General features: G+C 46.7%; 1 long non-coding RNA gene across 2 annotated transcripts; it reads left to right on the top strand.

Moving 5' to 3' along the window:
- Positions 1-485: 485 nt before the first annotated feature.
- LOC109500977 lies at positions 486-3,205 on the top strand. Of its 2 annotated transcripts, none has more exons than XR_006600146.1 (3): positions 486-1,238; positions 2,554-2,719; positions 2,963-3,205. It is a non-coding gene; the product is annotated as an uncharacterized LOC109500977 (long non-coding RNA). The 2 variants fall into 2 exon arrangements; XR_002743379.2 differs by lacking the exon at positions 486-1,238 and adding an exon at positions 1,687-2,029.
- Positions 3,206-24,124: the final 20,919 nt, after the last annotated feature.

The raw sequence follows: 24,124 nt of genomic DNA, 5'->3' as shown, positions 1-24,124 counted from the left end.
TGCCTGTGTTTTTGTTCCGATTACAAAGGAGGTAAGTGTGTGAAGTGAGTGCACCTGTCAGTGTGTGAAGGAAAAAGCAGACCTGGGGCCCACGTGCCCATGAGACACACGATGCTTAGGGCTCACGATACTTGTGGGCCCACCAAAGTTTTAATTAAAGTAAAACGCGTGTAATAACGAATAGATAATGAAGCCAGCCTAGATATTTGTTTTTCTACTAAAAGAGCCTTAAAATATCAATTTTAATATATATTTAATTTTTTGTTAACGTTTATTTATTTTTGAGACACAGAGAGACAGAGCATGAATGGGGGAGGGTCAGAGAGAGAAGGAGACACAGAATCTGAAACGGGCTCCAGGCTCTGAGTGGTCAGCACAGAGCCCGACGCGGGGCTCGAACTCACGGACTGTGAGATCATGACCTGAGCCGAAGTCGGACGCTTAACCGACTGAGCCACCCAGGTGCCCCTATATGTTTTTTTTTTAAGGGAGGAAGGGGGTCCATGAAAGCAAAGTATCTCGGGCCCACGAAAATCGTAACGCACCCCTGAGCAGAACAGCTAAGAGGAGCAGGGGGGCAAGAGATTGATTATAGGGTCAGACCCTCTATGACTGCGGAAGGTTGGTGGAGAGGTCTGAGCAAGCCTGGGCAGGTCTCTACATGTGAAATTGTACCTGAACACGCTGTCGGTCACAAGGTCAGCGTTTAGAAAGAAGAGCTGGCTGTGAGGCGGGGTTCTTCTCAACCAGGGGTGACCCCCCCACGCCGCCCCCCCATTCAGAAGACTTTGGCAACGTCTGGAGGCAATCCGGCCTGTCACAACTAGGGGAAAGTTGGCTCCTGGTATCCAGGGGCGCCGCTAAACATCCCACAAGGCACAGGACAGCCCCCGCACAACAAAGAATCATCCAGAACTATCAAAAACAGCAGTAGTGCTGAGGTTGAGCCACCTCGAGGTTAACGGCAGCTGCAGGGCCCGTTAGAACCCATGTCTCTCTCCCACGACCACCAACTTCCACGCTGGGGGCAGGGCGACCTGCAGAGGGATCAGACCCTTCGCCCCTGAAGCTAGGCTTGCACCTGGCCGAGGACTTGGAGAAGCCGAAGGAGATCGGGCAGCTGGAGGCCTGGCCGCGGCCCGGAGCCACGAGGTGGGCCAGCCGCTGACCAGAAACGCCCTGGAGCTGCGGCAGTGGTCGCTCCTGCGTCAACCTGCGGGCCCGCTACTTCACTGCAGGTAAATTCCCAGAATCCCATGCTAATCTCCCTCGTGGCCGAGCCATGCAAGGAAGGGGACTCCAGGGAATGTGATCCCCGCTAAGGTGGCATGGCACACGGCCTCCCTGGTAGACCGCACGGAGTTCTGCTCCCGAGCGCTTTTCGCCAACACAGCGGCTTTTTCCTCACCGCATTCCCAACCTTGCTTGCCTTGACATTGCCCGCGGGGCGGGGCGCCTGCGTGGTTCAGTCGGTTTGGCGTTCGGCTTCGGCTCAGGGCCTGATCTCGCGGTTCACGAGTTCAAGCCCCGCGTCGGGCTCTGTGCGGACAACGCAAAGCCTGGAGCCTGCTTCTGGTTCTGTGTCTCCCTCGCTCTCTGCCCCTCCCCCGCTCACACTCTCTCTCTCTCTCAAAAATAAATATCAAAAAAATTTTTTAATAAAAAGAAATTGCATCTGGTGTAAAACCGACTTAATCTGGAGCACCTGCTGTGCATTAGGCTGATGGTAGAGTCCCGGCTGGACACGCAGCTGCCCGGACAGACCACAAGTCCCAGCTTCCCCTGAAGTTGGATGTGGCCGTGTCACATGACACTGAGGGCAAGCAGCTGTGCCCAGCTCCAGAGCTGGGCCTCCAGACACCAGCTGTGCCCCCCTCTGTGTGTTTCTTCCCCCTTCCCACTAGCTGGGACCCGGGCGTGCAGGCGATCCTGCTTCAACCATACAGGGACAAACACAGCACAAGATGGGAAGATTCCGGGGTCCAGAGAATCCTTACCTTAAGCACCTTTTTTTCTTAAGAAGTTCTGGGTGAGTATGTTACTTAGGTTGTAGATGATAAAAGCCACCCGAAATTCACTTGATCCAAAAAGGGAGCGTATTTGCTCACATAATTGGGAAGTCTGGGGTAAGAGTTTCAGGCATAGCTGGATCTAGGGGTTCAAGGGATGTCATTAGGCTCTCCATCCCTCAACACTGGCTTTCTGCTGAAGTCCAAAGAAGAGGCCATGGAGAGATCCCAAGCTTATAATTTCCTTATAGCTCATGACCCAGGAGAAGACAGGAGCTCCTCTCTTTCAGTGTGTGTGTGTGTGTATGTGTGTGTGTTTTAATTTTTTAAATGTGTATTTTTGAGAGAGAGAGAGAGAGAGAGCACAATTGGGGGAAGGGCAAGGAGGGGAACAGAGCATCCGAAGTGGGCTCTGTGCCAACAGCAGAGAGCCTGATGTGGGGCCTGAACTCACGAACCGTGAGATCATGACCTGAGCCAAAGTCGGACATTCAAGCAACTGAGCCACCCAGGCGCCCCTCACTGTGTATTTTTAATTATGCAGAGCAAATGCTGAACGGTCCCGCTGGGGTCACAGGCTCACCCCTGAACCACTTACCATGAACCCCAGAAGAAAGGAGGTTGGAATAAATCTGTAAAATCAGTAGCTGCTACAATCCGCTCAGGAACGCAGCCAACATCACCAGGAGTGAAGACAGCGCTGATGAGGGGTAAGGTCAGCGAATATCAACTGGGGTTCAAGGGAGGGAAAATCATGCTCACCTGGCGTAGGAAAGGCTTCACAGCAGAGGTGGCATTTGAGCTGGGCGTTGAAAGACTAAGACTTTAGAGATGGATAAAGAAGAAAATACTGTACTTTCATTCCTGACCATTTTCAAAAGCTCAGGCAAACTCAGTAACCCTGTGGGATGAAAAGGATCGTGTTGTTTTTCTTCCCTTTGCCGTTGGTTCAGGATGAGAAGGGTTTCCCTTTGAGCACGGAGTCCTTCCAGAGACCGACCAAAGAGGGGGGAGAGTCTGGATGTTGGAACACAAATCTCTAACACAGGCACTCACACGTACAGCAGGAAGAAACATTTGGTTCTCCGTCACCTGAAGAAAGGATGGTAAGTGTGACTGGCAGTTCCCTTAATCACTCCAGAAAGGCTTGTTATATAAATAAATGATTCAGATACGAAGTGACTTACCTTAGGAAACACGCATTTCTTTTTTTGTTTGTTTGTTTTTCATGTTCTAGCCTGGTTTCTTTCAGGCTCGGAGTGGAATAAGCTTGTAATTTTAATATACCCTTATTAGCTCCCAAACTGTCTCATGTTGGGATTTTAGGAATACATATTTATGAGGTTTCAAGTAGCTTAGTGACTTCCCAAACAGTCAGGCAACCAGAGCCTGTGGATGATTTCTCAGCCTTTGGGATGAAAATGACCCTCCGGCCAACCAGGGTGCTATTGGCTGGATCAAGCCAGCTGCCTTAAAAGATGGTGGTGGTGGTGGTGGTGATGATGATGATGATGATGATGATGATGATGATGATAGCGGCAACTGTTGACCTTACAAGTGACACAGCCAGGATATAAACCCCATTCTCCCCTGTTCTGGAGAGACTGTTGCGCTGTCTTTCCTAAATAATTGAGGTACCTTTCACTTGTTCCAGGGCTGTAAGAGCATCCAGGGACATATTGTTTCCTCGCCGTTTTAACGATTCCTTGGGATACAAAGCCCTTCTTGTTGGCAAGTTTGCATCTTCACGCCAGGAGTAGGAGGTGCACTCATATTTGCGCTAAACTGAGTCTCTCTGGACCAGTTTGTCCTTAAGAGCACACTGAGAGCAGGTCAGCCACTCAGCATCCGTCATCTGTTCCCTTAGGGGGCTGGAGCCATAACACTCCTGTAAGGACTCTGAGTCCTGTAGGATTCCCGACTTCAGGCGGATGGAGCCACGTGAACCAGTTTCACTTAATCGGGTTGACTTCACTGGTGGGGTAGATTATAGTAGCGTTCTCGATCATGTGCCCCCCATCTCAGTTCGCACGCACTGTCGTGTGACTTGCGGTGTCCCTGGTGGCTGGAGTATACTTCCCCACCCCCTCGATATTGCGCGTGGCGCCATGACTTGCTTCCTCAGGAGCCAACTGAGATGCGAGCCGAAGAGACAAGGAGCCAGGGAGGAGCAGAGGCCTTAAGAGACTTTCCTCTTCCTCCCTTGCTCGTCCGCCTCCCTTCCTTCCTGTCTGCCGTGAGAATGGCGTGTCTCTGTCATGTACGCTCTTTCCGCCTAGGCTGTCGTGTGTAATGTGAGAAATACACGTTTGTTGCTGTAAGCCCCTGAGATGTAGGCTTACTTGTTACAATGGCATTAACTAAGTGAAAGCTGACTGGTGCAAATGGTCCCTTACTGGGCTAAACCTTTCAGTGAAAACTGGTCCACCTCTCTCTCTGTGTATGGATATGGACTGAGGTTGTGGCAAATCTGTCCTGGAAAAATTAATCCTAAATATAGGCAAACTCAGGAGCTACAGTCAGATTAAAGAAAAAATAACAAGAAGCCAGTTTTGCCTGTGAAATTTGCAAAGGCTATAAAAATAAGAGTATTGGAGAGAGGGCACTGCAAACAGGCATTCTGCAACATTGTTAAAAAGGGCATAAGCGGGGCACCTGGGTGGCTCAGTCGGTTGGGCATCCGGCTTCGGCTCAGGTCATGATCTCGCGGTGTGTGAGTTTGAGCCCCATGTCAGGCTCTGGGCTGACAGCTCAGAGCCTGGAGCCTGTTTCAGATTCCATGTCTCCCTCTCTCTCTGAACCTCCCCCATTCATGCTGTCTCTCCCTGTCTCAAAAATAAATAAACGTTAAAAAAAAATTTTTTTAAAAAAGGGCATAAGCTAATATAATGGTGCTAAAAATGAATCCATAAAGAATGCTAATAATAATAGATGCCATTGGGGTGCCTGGGTGGCGCAGTCGGTTAAGCGTCCGACTTCAGCCAGGTCACGATCTCGCGGTCCGTGAGTTCGAGCCCCGCGTCGGGCTCTGGGCTGATGGCTCAGAGCCTGGAGCCTGTTTCCAATTCTGTGTCTCCCTCTCTCTCTGCCCCTCCCCCGTTCATGCTCTGTCTCTCTCTGTCCCCCCAAAAATAAATAAACGTTGAAAAAAAAATTAAATAAAAAAAAAACAACAATGATTTATGTTTAAGGTGTACAACCTAACGTTGTATATACAATAATGTTTGGATACACATATACGTATCCACAGCAAACTGATTACTGTGGTCAAGCTAATTGACACGCCCATCTCCTCACATCGCTCCTCTTTTGTGTGATGAGAATGCCTGGAAATCTACTCTTTTAACAAATTTCTAGTACACAATGCAGTCACCACGCTGTGCATTAGATCTCTATATTCAATCATCCTACATAATTGCGGCTTCTCTCACCAGTGTCTCCCCATTTTCCTCCCCTCCCTGGTGACCACTATTCCATTCTCTGCTTCTATGTATTCGACTTTGTTAGATTCCACATATAAGTGAGATCACGAAATATTTTTCTTTGAGGGTCTGGCTGACTTCGTGTAGCAAAATGTCTTCCAGGTTTATCCTATCATTGCCAATGGCAAGATCTCTTTTTTAAAGCCTGGATATGGATAATATTCCATTGTCTGTATCTACCGCAATTTCTTTATCCATTCTTCTGTTGATGGACATTTGCGTTGTTTCCCTGTCTTGGCTATTGGGAATAATGCCGCAGGGAACATGAGACTACAGATACTCTTTCAGGTACTGTTTGCATTTCCTTTTGGTACGTACTCAGGGGTGGGGTTGCTAAACCACACGGCAGTTCTGTTTTTAATTCTTTGAAGAACTTCCCTACTGATTTCCATGATGGCTGCACCCATTGGATTTCCCACCAGTGTACGAGGCTTCCCTTTTCTGCGCATCCTCCCCAGAACTTCCGTTTCATCTTCTCGATACTAGCCATCCTAACAGGCGGGAGGTGGTATCTCACTGTGGTTTTGACTTGTATCTCCCTGATGATGAGTGATGTTGAGCATCTTCTCATGTACCTGGAGGCCATTTGTAGGTCTTTGGGAAAATGTCTATTCAGGTCCTTTGCCCCTTTTAAAATCTGGTTGCTTCCTTTGCTATCGAGTAGTCTTTGTACTTAAAAATGGGGCTATTAGAAAATTTTTAAATTTCATATGTGACTCACATTTATTTTAGGTTTTGCAAACCAAATGGCCTCTGTTACAACTATTCAATTACCACCGTAAGGCAAAAACAGCCACAGACAACATATAAATGAATGGACACCACTGTGTTCCAATGAATGGACAGCACTGTGTTCCAATAAAACTTTATTTCTAAAAATAGGCAGCTACCCAGCAGAGGCTGTAATCTGCTGAACCTTGGTCTAGACTAGAGTTTCCTAATCTTTGCCCCATTGACATTTGGGGCTAGACAATTAGCTGTCAAGTGCCAATTTATGGATATTTAAAATTCATAACCGTCATCACAATAATGGGTGGTATTTACTTTGTTCTTACCATGTGCTGGGTTTCAGCCTCACATGGTTGTCTTAATCTCCCATAAACTCTGACAGGTATCGCTGCCAGTTCTACAGATGTGGAAACTGAGGGTCAGAGATAACAAGTTATTTGCCCAGCGCACGCAGCTAACAAGAGGCCAGTTGAAGCCGCAGTCCATATTCTGTGAGCCGAGAGGTCACAGCCCTCTCAGAGCTGGTGATCTAAACCACGAGGTTGTGTACATTGTCCCCTTGGGATTCAAGTCTCATTTTAAATGGAAAATATATACACCCTCAGAATTTTGTTTTTAAGGAATCAGTCTTTGTAGAAGACTCATCATCGGTGGGAAGCTCTTAAGCATGTCAAGTTCAAGTGCAATTTGAGCAATTTAATAGGGAGGGAGGGAGAGGTGGGGCAATGGTCCAGGCAGAAACTGCTACCGAGAGCCCTGTGGCCTGTGCTAGGCTCTGGGCCACCAGAAGGAGGCTCTGGCCTGTGTCTGGAGGGACTGACAGCATGGAAGAGAGAGCAAGACCAGACTCCCGAGGGAAGGTGTCGGCAAGACCTAACGGAGCACCTTCACACGTGAGGAGTGCTGGGAGGGAAACTGAGTCGGAAGGCTAGTTCTCTGGCACAGAAATGCCAGGCAGCAGCCCTGTGTAGTGACTGCAGATGTAGTTCCACTGACTGCTGTGTCTGTGTGTTGCTCAGTACCACTCTGGGCTGATGGGCAGAGAGAGGCATGGATGAGCCAGGTGTCAGGGATGGGGGCAGACAGGTATGGCAGAGGCTGTGGATGGCTTCTGGTGCCGTGCTCGCCTTCTGCCCGCCTACTAGAACTCCCAAGTTTTCACTGGACACAGGGTCCCCAGTGTCCCTTCCAGGTCAGTGTGGCCATGCCCTTCCTTCCCTGTTCTCCTTCCTGTGGTACACATGCAAAGGCTGGAGCTCAGGCAGCCATCTAAGACCATGAGGCGAACCTGCTTTTGAAATCGGTGGAGCGAGAATGTGGATAGCGATGGGGTCCCTGATAACTGCAAAACTCGGACCTGCTCACTTCCACACATGGTTTGTCTTAGACATCTCAATACATATGTGTAATATCAATACGTATATATGATATCTCAATACAGTTCTATCTTGGCTAATTTATAATTTGGGGTTTGCTATCATTCTGAATTAAGCCGAAGTTAATTTCAACCAATTTAACAAGGACTGATGCATCAATAACACTGGCCTCAGAAAGCTGGCTTCCCCTCGTATTCCCCTCTCTGTAGCCAAGGTTCTACATAGACCGATTCTAGTTTTAATTAATAGGCATTTAATTAAATCGCTTTAAGTGAATGGCAGCAAACCCACTCACCTTTGTTATTATTCCATCACTGCTTGCGACCGCGGCCTCGGATTCAGTTCAGAGCCCCGCCCATCCCCACCCCCACCCCTGCCAGCATCTCTAGGTACAGGCACCACAGAAGGAAAGACTGACCTTAGAAACAGAGTGCTTTTGTCCACAAGCAAATTCAGAGGCACAGCCATCTTTCCCACATTCTCAGCCTCCTTCCCGGTTCCAGTCTCCCCCGTCGTCAGAGGCACCTCCCTGGTCTCTCTTCTCGTCTCTGACCAAGCTCAGTTCCTGCCTCTACCCCTTGATGTCCTGGATCCCAGCCCCTCCTGCATCCCCTGAAACTGTATCCCACCCTTCATCCCATCTCCTGCCCAGAAAACACCCCCCCCACACACACACACACAATAATCCACTATCCTCTGTAAGAATGTAACCTTTTTGTCTGTGTGCTCGCTCATATTACAGTTCTCGGTAGCGGTAGTGGTAGTGGAGAAAAGTAAAGTAGCGTTGTGGGTACGGTGCCTCAGGAAGCAGACTTTGAGACAGATGTGTCCTAGGGAGTGCTTTGGAGGACAATACCTGTCAGCGAAGGAAACACTAGACAGAGAAAGGAGCTGAAGTTCAAAGCAGTTGCAAAAGAAGCCTCACCCTCTGGAGACGGGATGGCCCTGCAGAGGTGTTTTCAGTTGAGGCCAGGGGCTGAGTGCTTTAGGCCTTCGGGTGTCTTAGCAACACGTCACAGCATCCACCGCAGGTGCACTGAAGGATTTCGGCTGATTGTGGTGAGACTGTTGGGATGGCCGACTGCGACCCAGAATCAGAATGTTCTTTACAGGTCCATAGATCAAAGGTCTCTCCACGACAAAGTCCTATCGACTAAAATCAGACAGGACTAATGACGACGTGGCAACTTGTTTTTGTTTACACTGAGACCGTGCTTTTGCTATGATCAAAATGTTTGCACCCTCTACCTCTCACACCCCTTTTCCCAGATCCAAGTTAAAACAGGAAGTGCGTGGCCTCCTGGAAATCTGTGAGAGGAGCATATGAGGGCGCTCAGTGCATTCGATGGAACGAGTCAGATGCTGGAGATATTTGTGAGTTGGTGAAGACAGAATAGGTTTCTTCTCTCAACAACAAAAAAGAGAAGTCTAGGAAAAACTCAAAAAGGTGCAAGAAAATCATGGTCCAAATGGAGGCAAACTAAAATGACCCGCGATTTTGAAAAAAACGGATAGAGTGTAATGAAAGAGAATTAGTCTGGCCGTGCTTCGGGGAATACTCTCCTTTGAATCACTCAAGAGTTGCGACATTGGACCCAAGAGGAAGAAATGTGGTCCTCACACAATCCTGGGCTCTCTAGGAAACAACACCTACCTACTCAAAACAACGCAAATGCAGTTTATTGGATTCAGCTGATAGACTTGACCGATAGACCATGCCAAGAGGACTTACAGGTATAGACCCGAAGGTACTGCTGTCGATCAGAACAATGGAAAAGCATAGATGGAGCTGACAGAGCTGAAGGAGGAAAGGGTGGGGGAGCTGATAGCTTCATCTCACACTGTGTGGAGTTAAGAAACACTGTCTCCAGTTCATGGAATAAGAAACAGAATTTCACTACATTAAAGTTTTGAACGTAACCAATAGAAGAATTAAAAAATAATAGTATGACTGGGGCGCCTGGGTGGCTCAGTCGGTTAAGCATCTGACTTCAGCTCAGGTCATGATCTCGCGGTTTGAGTTCGGGCCCCACGTCGGGCTCTGTGCTGACAGCTCAGAGCCTGGAGCCTGCTTCGGATTCTGTGTCTCCCTCTCTGCCCCTTCCCCACTCTCAGTCTGTCTGTCTCCCTCATTCTCTCTCTCAAAAATATATCAACATAAAAAAATAAAAATAAATAATAGTATGACTCCCAGACCTTGGAAGGAAGAAGGGGAAGTGAAGGCAGAGTAAGTAAACTTTCATCTTCCAATATTGACCAATAATGTATGGCAGTGGTAAGCGATGAGAGAGAGGAGTAGGCATATTACCTATGGTTGTAGGGTAACCACCAGAAGACACAAAAATAGAAATGGCCAAGCAGTTGCCTTCGGGACGTGGTTGCCGGTGGAGGTGGTCTGAAGGAAACGATGTTGCTTCTGTAGTATTTTTTGTTTTTTTGTTTTTGTTTTTTTTTTAATTTTTTTTTCAACGTTTATTTATTTTTGGGACAGAGAGAGACAGAGCATGAACGGGGGAGGGGCAGAGAGAGAGGGAGACACAGAATCGGAAACAGGCTCCAGGCTCCGAGCCATCAGCCCAGAGCCCGACGCGGGGCTCGAACTCCCGGACCGCGAGATCGTGACCTGGCTGAAGTCGGACGCTTAACCGACTGCGCCACCCAGGCGCCCCTTCTGTAGTATTTTTGAATCCTATACAGGTATTACTTTCAAATTTTGAAAAATAGGTATAATTTAAAAATCACCAGGCAAAGTTTAATTATCGATCAGAAGGTTTCTTGGCAGGTATAGACTCGGTGTGACTCAGGGGACAAGTCTCCTACACTGTGGGAAAGCCCGGTGAAATTCCCCTCCCCGGCAATGCAGAACGTGTCTTCGGTGTTCCCCCAACTTCTGGGCCTGTCCCCCTCCCCCAGAAAGAACTGGCATATTTTGATGTGCTGGATTCCATTTTCTTTACTTACCCCTCCTTTGTGTCCCGATGCCGAGGGCCAGTGTGAGAGTCGTCTGACTCCCCCCAGAAGTAACACGTTTCAATCCTTTGTGGCTCAAAATAGGGACTTAACTGGGACAGGGGTTCCCAGCTGTGGCCCCACGTGAGCCTCCCTCCTGGAGCTTTAAAAACCCACCCTTGTCCAGGCCCCACACCAGACCCATTACGTCTATGGCCCAGGCTTTGATAGTCATATCCACAACCAAAGCTCCCCGAGCTGAGAATCTCTGACCCAGTCCTCCGTGTGGAGACCCTGTTCATCCGAGTGTTGAAGCAAGTTCACCTCGAGGTCATGCAAGCTTCCTTCATCATCACAGTCCTTGCAACCACGGTCACAATTTTTTCTTCTGAGCGCTGCATTTGACACCTCCTCCTACCTTTAAGCTTTCTCCCTCGGTTTCTCTGACTCCCCTCTCTTCCTGCTTCTCTTCCCTTCCGTCAGTTCGTGGGGGCACCCCTCCTCTGCCTTCTTAGGACTCTTCTTCCTGGTCACACTCTCTCAGGGGTTTCAACTACCTTCTTGACCACCACGGTCCTCATACTGAGGACGGCTTCCAGATCTTCACCTCTATCCCGGATCTCTCCCCGGAGCCCCAGGACCGGATGTCCAGTCGCCTACCGGACATTTCCACTTGGATATTTCAGATTCTTCATCCAAAACCCGCCCCACGTGGCACGCATTATCTACTGCCACAAATCCTTTCTCCCATCTTCTTTGCTGTGTTGAATGGCACCAGTTACCCAATCTCCTTCAATCAAACCCAAATTCTAGGAATCCCCTAGACACTTCCTTTTCCCTCCACCAACCAACGTTCAGTTCATCCTGCCTTTTTTTGTAATTTTTTTTTAACGTTTATTTATTATTGAGAGACAGAGCTTGAGCATGAGCAGGGGAGGGGCAGCGAGAGAGGGAGATGCAGAATCTGAAGCAGGCTCCAGGCTCTGAGCTGTCGGCACGGATCCCGATGCGGGGCTCGAACCCATGAACTGTGAGATCATGACCTGAGCACAGAACCTCATGGGGGGCTTGAACTCAAACCGCAAGATCATGACCTGAGCCGCAGTCAGACGCTTACCCGACTGAGCCACCGAGGCGCCCCTCGGTTCATCCCCTCTTAGTTAACCCCCCTGCTACATCTCTGTGGCCTGGCACCAGTCAGTCCATCATCATCCGTTTCTTGGATGTCTGCGACAATCTCTTACCCAGTCTCGCTGCCCTAACTATGTCCCCTTCCGATGCCCACCTTGGCCAGAGCGATCATTCCAAAGCACAAATGTGATTGTGGCCATCTCCAGCTTAAAACCCTTCCATCACTTCCTCGGGGTGTTCCAAGTCCAAACTTAGAAAGGTCCACAAGGCACGCAGTAACTCGCTCCTCCGTGCCTCTCCAGTTTCAACACCTGCCCCCGCTAACAGATGCCCCGTGCGTCTTGCCACGCTGAGCGCCCCCACCCCACCCGCAGGCTCCCTAATCTGCCGGCCGGCTTCCTCCGTGCTTTCCCCTGTGGACTCTGGGCCTGGACCGCCCTCCCTGACTCTCAGCTGTCTCCTACTTGTGCTTGAAAACTTTGCTCAGGCCTTGCCACCTCCAAGCCACCTCCTTCTCCTTGGTGCCTATCCCAGGGCCTGGAAAACATTCAGGAAGTGTTTCCAGAGTGAGCGAATACCTATGTTCTTAATTTCAGAGAGGCAATAGAATTCCTATGTGAAGAAAGTGAAAAAGATGTATAATTTGTCTCTACCTCTCAAATGCATTGATTTAAAAAAAAAAATTTTTTTTAATGTTTATTTTTGAGAGAAAGAGACAGAGTGTTGAGTGGGGGAGGGGCAGAGAGTGAGGGAGACAGAATCTGAAGGAGGCTCCAGGCTCTGAGCTGTCAGCACAGAGCCCGATGCAGGGCTCGAACCCATGAACCGTGAGATCATGACCTGAGCCAGCAAAGTCAGTCACTCGGCTGACTGAGCCGCCCAGGTGCTCCTCAAATGCATTGATTTTTAAAAGAAGGCTATCAATGTATTCTAAAGAGTCTTAGTGGTCCCTCGGAGCCTTCTCAAAGGCTCCCAGAGGAGCTCTTTGTTTAAAAAAATTTGGCGGGGGGGAAGAGTGTGAGAGCCTGGGTGTGGTACAGAAGGAGAGAAAGAATCCTAAACAGGCCCCATGCTGAGCTCGTAGACTCAGGGCTCAATCCCATGATCCTGGGATCATGACCTGAGCCAAAATCAAGAGTCAGACACTTAACTGACTGGGCCACCCAGGCACCAGGCAGAGTTCTTTAAATAAAACTACTCTTGGGGAGCCTGGCTGGCCCAGTCAGTTAAGCATCGACTTCAGCTCAGGTCATGATCTCACGGTTCATGGGTTTGAGCCCCATGTCCGGCTCTGTGCTGACAGCTAGGGCCTGGAGGCTGCCTCAGATTCTGTATCTCCCTCTGTCTCTCTGTCCATCCCCCACTCATGCTGTCTCTCTGTCTCTCAAAAATAAATAAATGTTGGGGCATTTGAGTGGCTCAGTCAGTTAAGTGTCCGACTTTGGCTCAGGTCATGATCTCATAGTTCGTGGGTTTGAGCCCCATGTTGGGCTCTGTGCTGACAGCTCAGAGCCTGGACCTTGCTTCGGATTCCTGTGTCTCCCTCTCTCCCTGTCCCTCCCCTGCTCATACTCTGTCTCTCCCCCTCTCTCTGTCTCTCAAAAATAAATAAGACATTAAAAAGTTAATAAATAAATGTTAGAAAAAAGTGTTAGTTAAAAAAATAATACATAAATAAATAAACAAATACATAAATAAATAGAACTATTGTATTTATTTCATGCTATTCATTTCATTTATTTTATATGGTGGTCTTCTGAGAAAGGTCTAGTTTGAACAAAGTGTTTTGTGGCCAAGACATATTTGAAAACCAATGGTCTAAATTATTCAGATACTAAGATGAAGTGCAATTTCTGTTTGAATTACTCCCCCCAAAAGTTCTCATCTCTCTGTTTCTTTTTAAAGAGATGTTTAAAATATCTCCTGGTTTCATTTAGTGTCTTAGTGACATATTGCTTTTTCTTTTTCTTTTTTTTTTTTTTTTTTGGTTTTAAATAGAAATTGTTATTTTTAATTGATAGTATGATGAATATGGTCACAAAAAGGAATTCAGTGAAAAATCAGCCTCCCCACAAACACTCGTCTTCGATCGCTGAGACAAACCACAGCCAGCCTCAGCACATAATTCCAGTGACTTCCATGCAGGGGTCACTGCTCTGGTGGACAGGGGCCCATCCCCGTGCTAGGCACAACGGAAGGGTAAACTGTCTGCATACCACTGATGGCTTAATCATTAAGAACTTAGACTGGCCTTGGAAAGACACCTGGCCCTCCTCTCCAATGCCTGGCAGGAAGAAGGACGTAATATCAGCTCTCCCAATATCAAAACCACTTTTTGATAGACAGCTTCTAGCATTTGCTTGGCTCACATCCAAATACCCGTTTCAGTCAGCTTATTAATTTATCTAGGGGTACATTTTCCCCCTAATACATTTTGGAGATGTCATCAGGAAATTACACTTCTTAAAATGCGACTCTCTATGGGTGCTTTACTGAGATTTTTTTTTTTACCTGATTAGAGTATTTGATATAGACAATAGACAATGTCTATTGACACTGTCAATAGACAGTGTTGGGATGATTGACTCTCAAAAGGGAAACAAAAGGGAAAAAAAAATCCTACTTATGCCCATCACAGAAATGAATTAAAGATGTACTAAAGATTGGGGTGTTCGGCTGGCTCTGTGGGTAGAGCACATGACTCTGGATCTTGGGGTTTTGAGTTCAAGCCCCATGTTGGGTATAAAGATTACTTAACAATAAAATCTTTTTTATAAATTTTTTTCAACGTTTTTATTTATTTTTGGGACAGAGAGAGACAGAGCATGAATGGGGGAGGGGCAGAGAGAGAGGGAGACACAGAATCGGAAGCAGGCTCCAGGCTCTGAGCCATCAGCCCAGAGCCCGACGCGGGGCTCGAACTCATGGACTGAGAGATCGTGACCTGGCTGAAGTCGGACGCTTAACCGACTGCGCCACCCAGGCGCCCCAAAAATAAAATCTTTAGGGGCTCCTGGATGGCGCAGTCAGTTAAGCGTTGGCTCTTGATTTCCACTCAGGTCATGATCTAACGGTTCGTGGGTTCAGGCCCCACGTTGGGCCTTGACTTGACAGTGCAGAGCCTGCTTGGGATTCTCTCTCTTCCTCCCTCTCTGCCCCTCCCCCAGTTACTCACTCTCTCTCTCTCTCTCTTTCAAAATAACATCTAAAAATAAATAAATGAAAACATTTTTAAAAAGATGTATCGAAGATCTAAGCATGGGAAAATTCCTCTAAAAGTATTAGAAGAAAATAGAACACCTCTAAAAAGTCTGGAGAAGGAAAGTGGTGGGTTTTGTTTTTTGAAGACGACACACAAGAAGGCAAATAATGAACAGAGGTACATCTGATTACACCTAATGAAAAATCTTCTGTCAATGTAACACCGCAAACAAGATTAAAAGACAAGCGGTAGCCTTCGAGAAGGTCAGAAGAGCTAGCAGACGGATCTGTTCTTATCTAGAATGCATATGATTCCCACCAACGCGGCAGAACAAGACATAACGCCAAACGGAGGAGGAGGCAAAGGATCTAAGCTGAGAACGTGGAGACGGGGAAGTAATGGACGATGGCTGAATGAAAAGACATCCCACTTCATATATAATTAGGGAAATGCAATTGAGACAACAAGATTTTTTTTTTTTTTTTTTTTTTTTTTTTTTTGCCAATCGTACTGGCACAAATTTTAAAGTTCGAGAACAGGAAACGTTGGCAAGGCTGTGGGGAAGCTGGCGTGCTCCCTCACTATTGTGGACAGTATCGACAGATACAGACGCTTGAGGAGGCAAATTGGCAGCATGTTGCAAATTTGAAAATGTGCCTCCCCTGTAACACAGCCATTCCCTTCCTAGGTATTACCCTAGAGATACTCCCACACATGTGCACACGGAGCCATGTGCTTAGTTTCCGTCTAAATGTCCACCAGTAGGGGAACGGCTGAAAATACCGTGGTGTTGGTATCCCGTGCTGCCTGTATTCGTCTGCCAGGGCCGCCGTAGCAAGTGCCAGAGACCAGGTGGCTCACACGACAGAAATTTGTTATCTCACAGATCTGGAGCCGAAGAGTCGGAGAGCAAGGTATCGGCCGGATTGGTTCTTCTCTGAGGCCTCTCTCCTTGGCTTGTAGACGACCACCCTCCCTCTCTGTGTCTTATGGTTTGCCCTCTGTTACACACCTGAGTCCTAATCTCTTCTTACAAAGACAGCAGTCATATGGGATTAGGCATACTGACCTCATTTTAATCTATACAAAGACCGTGTCTCCAAATACAGTCACGTTCTGAGGCACTGGGGCTCAGGATGTCAACATACAAATTGTAGGGGGACAAAATTCATCCCATAGCACCGTCCTTCCAAGGAACTAGCAAGATCCACGTGTGACAATGCAACCTCATCTCAGAAAACAATGTTGAGTTGGGAGAGTGTGATACATAATGGTACATATCATATGATACCACTCCTCACTTACAAAACACACGCGTGAACCGACACAAATATCTCCTGCATGTGTGTCAACATTTAATGTTCTGGAAGGATCATTCAGATGCATTAGAAGTTGCCTCTCTGTTAGTCAAACATGACTTCAGTCGTAGTATTTTATTTCCTTAAGAAATATTGCCAATAAATACGGTGAAATGGGAATGGTTTCTAATTCTGAGTAGCAGAATATGAGAGTTTAGTTACAATATTCTTTGACTTTTCTGTATCTCTTGTATTTTTAAAGCAGCTTAAAAAACCAAAAATGGATGACCAACTCATCCGTCCTTCAAGATACTTTGAATGTATTTTTGCGTGAAGTGAAGACCATGAAGGAGCTGCACATTAAGACTTCTTTCCACCTGTGCCTTTCTAGAAAAACATTGCTCTTTCTCGCTGCATTTTGAGGCCACACAACTACAGGACGCTTTAGGGATCAACCCTGTGGGCTTCCTTTTGAATTTGGTATAGGAAGGTGGTCGATGATCTTGTCTACTATCTCACACTATTTATCCCTTGTGAGGACTAATTTATTCTGGAGATATTTTTCTGAGCTGACTAAAATCCTTTTAGATTGAAGAGGGGCATAAATAAATAAGTGAGTATAATATCAAATGCAATAAACATTTCTCTGCTGGTGAACAACAGGCTTGTCCCTTTAGAAGGATGAAAGCAACCTTTACTGAACTCCTACCATGTGCCAAGCACTCTGCTGGAGGCTTTAAATAATTGTCATTTAAATATTAATTTTTATGACCTTAGGAAGCAGGTTATGAGGAACAATGAGCTTAAGTAACTTGTCCAAAGTCATAGTGAGTGACTAAACCAGACTAATTTCAAACTGTAATAGAATATTTTGAGGAAAAACTATTTGGAAAGCCACGGCGTTTCATGATTGTAGAGGGGATGGAAGAGGTAGGAGACAATTTCATGTTAACTTATGGAGAATCTATTTCTAGTGCAACAGTCCAACGGTCCTATGATCCCAAGATTTTTTATCCCAATATTGACATGAGGCAATTAAAGTTCAGAAAAGTTACATATATCAAAATGCTCAAGATGACATAACAAATGAATCGATGAGATAGGTGTATTTGCAGATTAAGAGGAAAGGTTCGAGGCGAGGATCTTCCGTGGAAAATGCTTATGCTGGCCCTACTTCCTTTGTCCCATTCATTTGGTCAGCTGGGGCTGCCGTAATAAAGTACCACAGACCGGAGGGCTTAAACAGCAGAAATCTGTTGTCTCACAGATCTGGAGAGTAGAAGTCTGAAGTCAACAGATATTGACAGGATTCGTTTCTTCTGAAACCTCTCTCCTTGGCTTGTAGATGGTTGCTTTCTGCCTGTGTCGTCACATGGTCTTTCCTCTGTGTATGTGCCTATGTCTGGATCTCCTCTTCTTATAAGAGCACCAGTCATATTGGATTAAGGCCCATACTGATGACCCCCTTTTAACTTAATTACTTCTGTAAACACCCTATCTCCATTATGTGAGGGTGATCTGGCCGTGACATCTGTCACCCCTCTGATGACCAGGTTTGATTCGGCTGATCTGGCTGGCTAGGCAGGTGTCCTCCTCCTTCCTCACCACACCATGTGCGCTTGGTCGAAGAGAACGACCTTCCCCAGTAGAGGAGAATTGTTCTTCGGTCACGGGTATACAGGTGGCTGCACAACTCTGCTAGAATCTCCAAGCAGGCTCTCCAGGTCCATTTGTAGGAGAAGGAAGGGAAATCAAGCTCCCAAGACTCCACACACATCCAGACACTGCATGTAGCAGTCTGCTTTTCTAAAAAAAAAGAAAAAAAGAAAAAAAACCCTACCTCCAAACACAGTCATATTCTTAGGCATCTGGGTTTAGGGCTTCACTATATGCATTTCAGGGGACCACAATTCAGCTCATAATACCCATGATTCATGGTTAGGCTCACTCCATGCTACTGAAGAACAGGATATTTTTAGGAAGCTTCTATGGTCTGGAGAGTCGGTAGTCCAAAAATGAATGAATGAATGAATGAATGAATGAATGAATAAATAAATGGAAGGAAGGAAGGAAGGAAGGAAGGAAGGAAGGAAGGAAGGAAGGAGAAAAAAAAGAGCCCTACGTTTAAATCTCTTGAGGGATGATTAGGGCAAAAGCTGCCCTTTTCTTAATGAATAATTCCTTATGAACCGGTCTAATTTCATTTGATTCACATTGCGTCTTCCTTTAGTTATTCCACTGTTAACGTGTTCAAACACAGCTGAGAAGAGAGAAACCATTTCTTCTCTGCGTGAACGAACTCCTCTAATACCCAGATGAAAGCACCTTGGGGTTCCCGCCCAAATTTACCACCAGACTTGAAAGGGTAAAGCAAATGTCTGCTTGGATTGGGGATTCTCTTTGTTAGCATTTCCTAAACGGTCTTTTTGGGAAGGGGCAGTGGTCTCCCCAAACCCCTCGAAATGACCGATTTTTCCCCGGAAGAGAAGTCTTCCAGGAAATCTCCTCTTACCTTGCCCAACCGTCGAGTGATTTGGCAATTGTCTGCAAAGGATAAGAGTTTTTCTGACAAGTGATCTGTATCTGTTTTGAGATCATCCACAAGGAAAGGAAATCTTGCCCCCACTGTCTTATTTTTAAAAATCTCCATTGCAGAAATGACACGTGGCTCGGGACACTGTTTTCCTCATTTTTATTGACTTTCTCTCTTGGCGTGTATTGAGCCTCACAGCTTTAATTATCACTTATATACAGATGATATTCAAATTTACACTTCATTTCCAGCCCCTTCAGATGATGTCACCCTTCGCCTCGCCCCAGACTTGGCTCATGTCTTGTCTTGGATGAGCCACAATTTTCTCTGATTGAATATGGATGAGACAGAGCCTTTGCAGTTTTGTTGTAAATAAACTCTAAATGCATTGAAGTTAATTTACCTCATTGATAGCCCAGTCTTCCAGTTAAGAGCCAGGGGGTTCAGTGACTGACTCTGAATTATCCTCCTTCATTCATCAGAGACTACTCGGCCAAGGGATTAATCTCCACAAAATATCCCAGAGACATGTGACAGTTTCCATCACTCCTAATTTTGGCCAGAATTCTGGTTATCTCACGGCTGAAATTCTGCCATGATCTTTGGAAAGGCGTCCAACAAACCTCCTGCTTACGGTCTATTTGGAATATGGCTGCCCTTTGGCCTTGCTCTGTGTACACAATCCCAGGATACATTTTCCTTCAGGCAGCTGTGCTAGCTTCTTGTGCACTGAATAAAATGTAATTTGTCAAGATCTTGGCCAGATTGTCTGCCTTCACATAAACTAGCTTTTGAAATGACTTAAAATTACGGTCTCGCTTTTTCAAGAGTCGCTTGCTATTTTGTTTCATCATGCGGTTGGAGATGTACCATGCATAGCACCCCGACACTCTCTAGAACACGCTAGCTTGAACAAAAATGTGTATTTGAAAACACCAGGAGTGAGCATTAGCCTATGAAGGCCTGGCACGGAATAAGCCATAAGTCCCCGATAAATACTCGACGGAATAAAGACCGAGTGAATGAATTTGTAATCCTTTGACCCATTTGTGGGTGGTTTTTTTGCTGCTGTAGTTATGTATAATATGTTTCTATCTACTTTTAGATTATTATGTAACTGTGCCTGTGTAATTATTATTTCAACTAGAACATATTCGAAATCTCCATTAACATGACTGAAGGGTATAAAATAGAATCCTTGGAGTTGTCAATTAGCTGATTTGTCTTGTGTTGCTTTTCTTCATTATTTCAGTGCAGCTAACGGTTCGTTCAGCACATTTTAATTAAAAACAAACATATGTGGGTCTGCTAAGAGCTCAAGTGTAGTGCAGTTAGACAGGGATGGCAAATATTTCTAGCAGTGACCATATGATATCTTCCATTCATCTCAGCAATAATCTTCCAAATCTAATTATTGGGAGGACGGCAGCTGCAGCCAGTTAGGCTTTTCTTTATTTTTACAGAGATGTGGGGTTTTTTTCAGCCCGTTGCGTTGTAGAACATCAGCTGCTGCCGGAGTCCCTTCCAAGGCTGACATCCCAGCATCTACAAGACTTTCCTCCATCGAGACACTTCCCATTTGTTCCTGTCCACGTGCCTTCTGGCCTAAAGATGTTCCAGGGAAATGGCTAGCCCTCCGACAAGATCTCTTTCGCTTTGTATGGATACGTTAGGTCTATTACTGTGACCCGAAGGTTCTAACCATGGAGGATGTGTCACCAGGGAAGCCTCGGTAATAGTTATGGCGTCACCTGCATGAAAGCCGCCGCGTGCCAGGGGCTGGTCTGGAGCTTTGCAGACTCAAGCATGATTCCGTCAGCTTAGTTGCTGACTGAGGGCGCAGAGGAGAACGTATTCATTTAAAATGAGAATGATAACGGGGCGCCCGAGTGGCTCAGTCAGTTAAGTGTCTGACTCTTGATTTGGGCTCAGGTCATGACCGGAGAGTTCAAGCCCCTCATAGAGCTCTTTGCTGGGCGTGGAGCCCGCTTGAGATCGTCTCTCTCCTCTCTCTGTCTTTCCCACGCTTGTGCATGCTCTCTGTCTCTCAAGATAGATAGATAGATAGGTAGATAGATAGATAGATAGATAGATAAGAATTATAACAATTAAGAAATATTCACTCCTACGGAGTGTCCCTCTAGTGTAATAATTGAGAACAGGGACTCTGGAGTCAGACTGCTGGAGGTCTAAAACTGTTTGTGCTGCCCACTAGCTGTGTGACCTGGGGGCCATTGCTCAACTTCACTGCGTGAGGCAGACTGACTTTAGGGTGGCCCCACGATCTCTGCTCCTAGGAGTCACGACCCTGTGTCATTCCCCTCCCCGCAAGTGTGGTGGGACCCGTGATGTGCTTCTAACCAATGGAAGGTGGCAAAGGTAATGAATGGGACGTACATGATGAGGTTTATGTGATTATGTAAGAGCACAGCACCCATTCTGCTAGAGTCTCTCTCTGTCTCTCTGTCTCTCTGTCTGTCTCTCTCTCTCTCCTGGGACCTGTGCTTTCGGGGTGCTGAGCTGCCACGTAAAAAGTCCAGCGACTCTGAAGCCACCATAGTGGAATGACCACATAGAGAGACCTCATCGAAATAGAGAAAGATGTCCGGGGAACCATCTGTCTTCCAGCCCTAGCTTCCAGCTCTTTGGATCTCTCCAGTCTGGGCCCCGAACAAGTGTGTGAAGTGGACTTCCGGATGATTCCAGCTCCACTCACATGCTGATTGCAACTGTAAAGAGATCCTCGTGAGACTCGCCTGGCGGAGCTCAGTCAACTCCCAGAACTGTGTGAGAGAAAAAGAAACGATGATTATTGTTTTAAGCCACGGTTTCAAGGTAGCTTTTAAATTTTTTTTTTTCAATGTTTATTTATTTTTGGGACAGAGAGAGACAGAGCATGAACGGGGGAGGGGCGGAGAGAGAGGGAGACACAGAATCGGAAACAGGCTCCAGGCTCTGAGCCATCAGCCCAGAGCCCGACGCGGGGCTCGAACTCACGGACCGCGAGATCGTGACCTGGCTGAAGTCGGACGCTTAACCGACTGCGCCACCCAGGCGCCCCTCAAGGTAGCTTTTAAAAAGATACACGTACCAAAACTCACATTAGAGTGTGTGTGTGTGTGTGCGTGTGTGTGTGTCTATATAATCACACAGACGTATATTCTGTTTGACACACATATAGTCACACAGCTTGGTGACAAAAGGTATCAATGCTATTGTCACATTTACGATTATATCGCAGACGTTTGCCATCCTACAGTCAGCACGCATGGTTTTGGTTATTTTGCAACTCCAGGATCCACGATGTGTGGCCATTTGTAATTTTGCTGAGCCATGAATTTGAGACTCAGGGTTGTGGGGGAGAGCATTGCTCACTGGTGAATGGTGCTAGCTGATTACCAGCACAAACAGGATTTTGTTTTCTGCTGGTCGTTCTTACGCAACACATCTTATGATGTGAGTTTTAAAACATGCTTTGGTGAAACAAAAGGCCCTGAAACATCTCTCAGTGGTGAAAATGAGGCAACAAAGAGGCCTGAGAGATCTACCCGCACCCCAGTAACAAGAATTTCGGAGAGCGGAGTGTCAAAGGTGATGGCAGTGTGGCTTATGATACGAAAGCAGTTGGAGGGGAACAGGCCCCAAACCAGGAGCATAATGGATTAAGCCATTTTGGTGAGAAGTCTGATCAGAACATTGTAGTTTACAAAGTCATTAGAAGCCTGAAATCATCGTTCGTATTTTTCAATTAAAATATAGTGCCTTTGGGGAGGAAATTATATGCTGTTTATATTCACCAGTTTGTGGGATATTTGAAGGCGTAGGGACATGTGTGTCCGGAATTTCAACAGAATGTAGTCCTGAAACTTCTTATGTGACGGGCTTGTGCAGCGTTGAGGAAAGTGTAAGTCATGGTCCTTGTCCTTGAGACCCATACAGTTTAACCAGGTGATGGGTGAGGAGAGAAGAGGGGAAAGAAGCAAACAATGTCAAGTTAAATATGATCATTCTCATGTATGCTGGTGAATGTCACCCATGCTAAGGTGGCCTAGAGAATAGGGGCTTTTAGTTCGGAGGAGAAAGACGGAGAACTTTAGATCTCTCATAGGATAAAGTCCAAGCTCCTCGGCCTGGCATTCAAGGCCTTCCATAATCTCTCCCCAACCTTATCTCCGACTTTCTCTCGTAATATCCGCCATATAAAACAGCCGTCAAGTCAGTTTGGCTGATTCATTAAGAAATACACCTGCATCTAATTTACGCCCTCTTAAGTAGTTTGAAATAAAATAAAAGGAAAATGAGCGACACACACACATAAAATAATTTTAGAATAGTACAATTTATGTTGCCTGTCAATTGTTTTTTTTTTTTAAACAGAAAACTCCTTAGCAGTACTAAGTGAAAAACCTCTCATGCACGACCCACCCTGCCCCTGCCCCTTCCCCTTCTGGCTGGCTGGAGCAGAGTCAAGCCCCAAGGTCACCTTGGAAGCCACATGTTGAAGGTGACAGAGCCTCCAGGTCCCTGAATCGGTGCGTGCAGGAAGGTCACCTAGCAACCGGGAAGGCCCCTGTCATCTCTCACGTAAGTGAGAAGTAAGCATCTGCTGTCGTTGGCCTTGGAAATCTCGGGTTTGTTTCTTACAGCAGCTAGCTTCTGGGGTAGTCTGCATCGTCTTAAGTGACATGGTCAGTGACTATGAAAGAGTGGGAGAAAGCTATCACTCCCAGCGTCAAAACAGAGGTTACCAGGGGTGCCTGGGGAGCTCAGTCGGTTAAGCGTCCGACTTCGGCTCAGGTCATGATCTCATGGTCCGTGAGTTCGAGCCCCGCGTCGGGCTCTGTGCTGACAGTTCACAGCCTGGAGCCTGCTTCGGATTCTATGTCTCCCTCTCTCTCTGCCCCTCCCCTGCTCATGCTCTCTCAAAAAATGAATAAACGTTAAAAAAAATTAAAACAAGCAAACAAACAAAAAAACCCAGAGGTTACCAACTGCACTGAGAAAAGGCTCACAGGACAGTTCCCATCAAGCGTATGGATTCTGGCACCAGACTGCAGGACTGGAAGCCGTTTCTACCATTCACTGGGTATGTAACCTTAGGCAAGTAAGTGTGTTAGGTGGGGACATGGGGTTCTCCAGGGAAACAAAACCAATAGGATGTGATAGAGAGAGGGAGGGAGAGAGAAAGCGAGAGAGAGAGAGAGAGAGAGAGAGAGAGAGAGAGAGAGAGATTTATTTTAAGCAATCTGCTTATGTGATAGCGGTGGGTTAGCAAGTCCAAAATCTGATAGGGGAGGCTGGCAGGCTGCAGACACAGGAAAGAATGGCGGTTCAAGTTCAAAGGCAGTCTGTCAGTGAATTAGGGAGAGCTGATGCTGCAGATGAAGTCCAAAGGCAGTCTGCTGGCGGAATTTC

Source organism: Felis catus, chromosome B3 (assembly GCF_018350175.1).
Source record: "Felis catus isolate Fca126 chromosome B3, F.catus_Fca126_mat1.0, whole genome shotgun sequence".
NCBI lineage: Eukaryota > Metazoa > Chordata > Mammalia > Carnivora > Felidae > Felis > Felis catus.
Note: the sequence above shows the minus strand (reverse complement) of the source record. Positions and strands in the feature narration are given on the sequence as shown.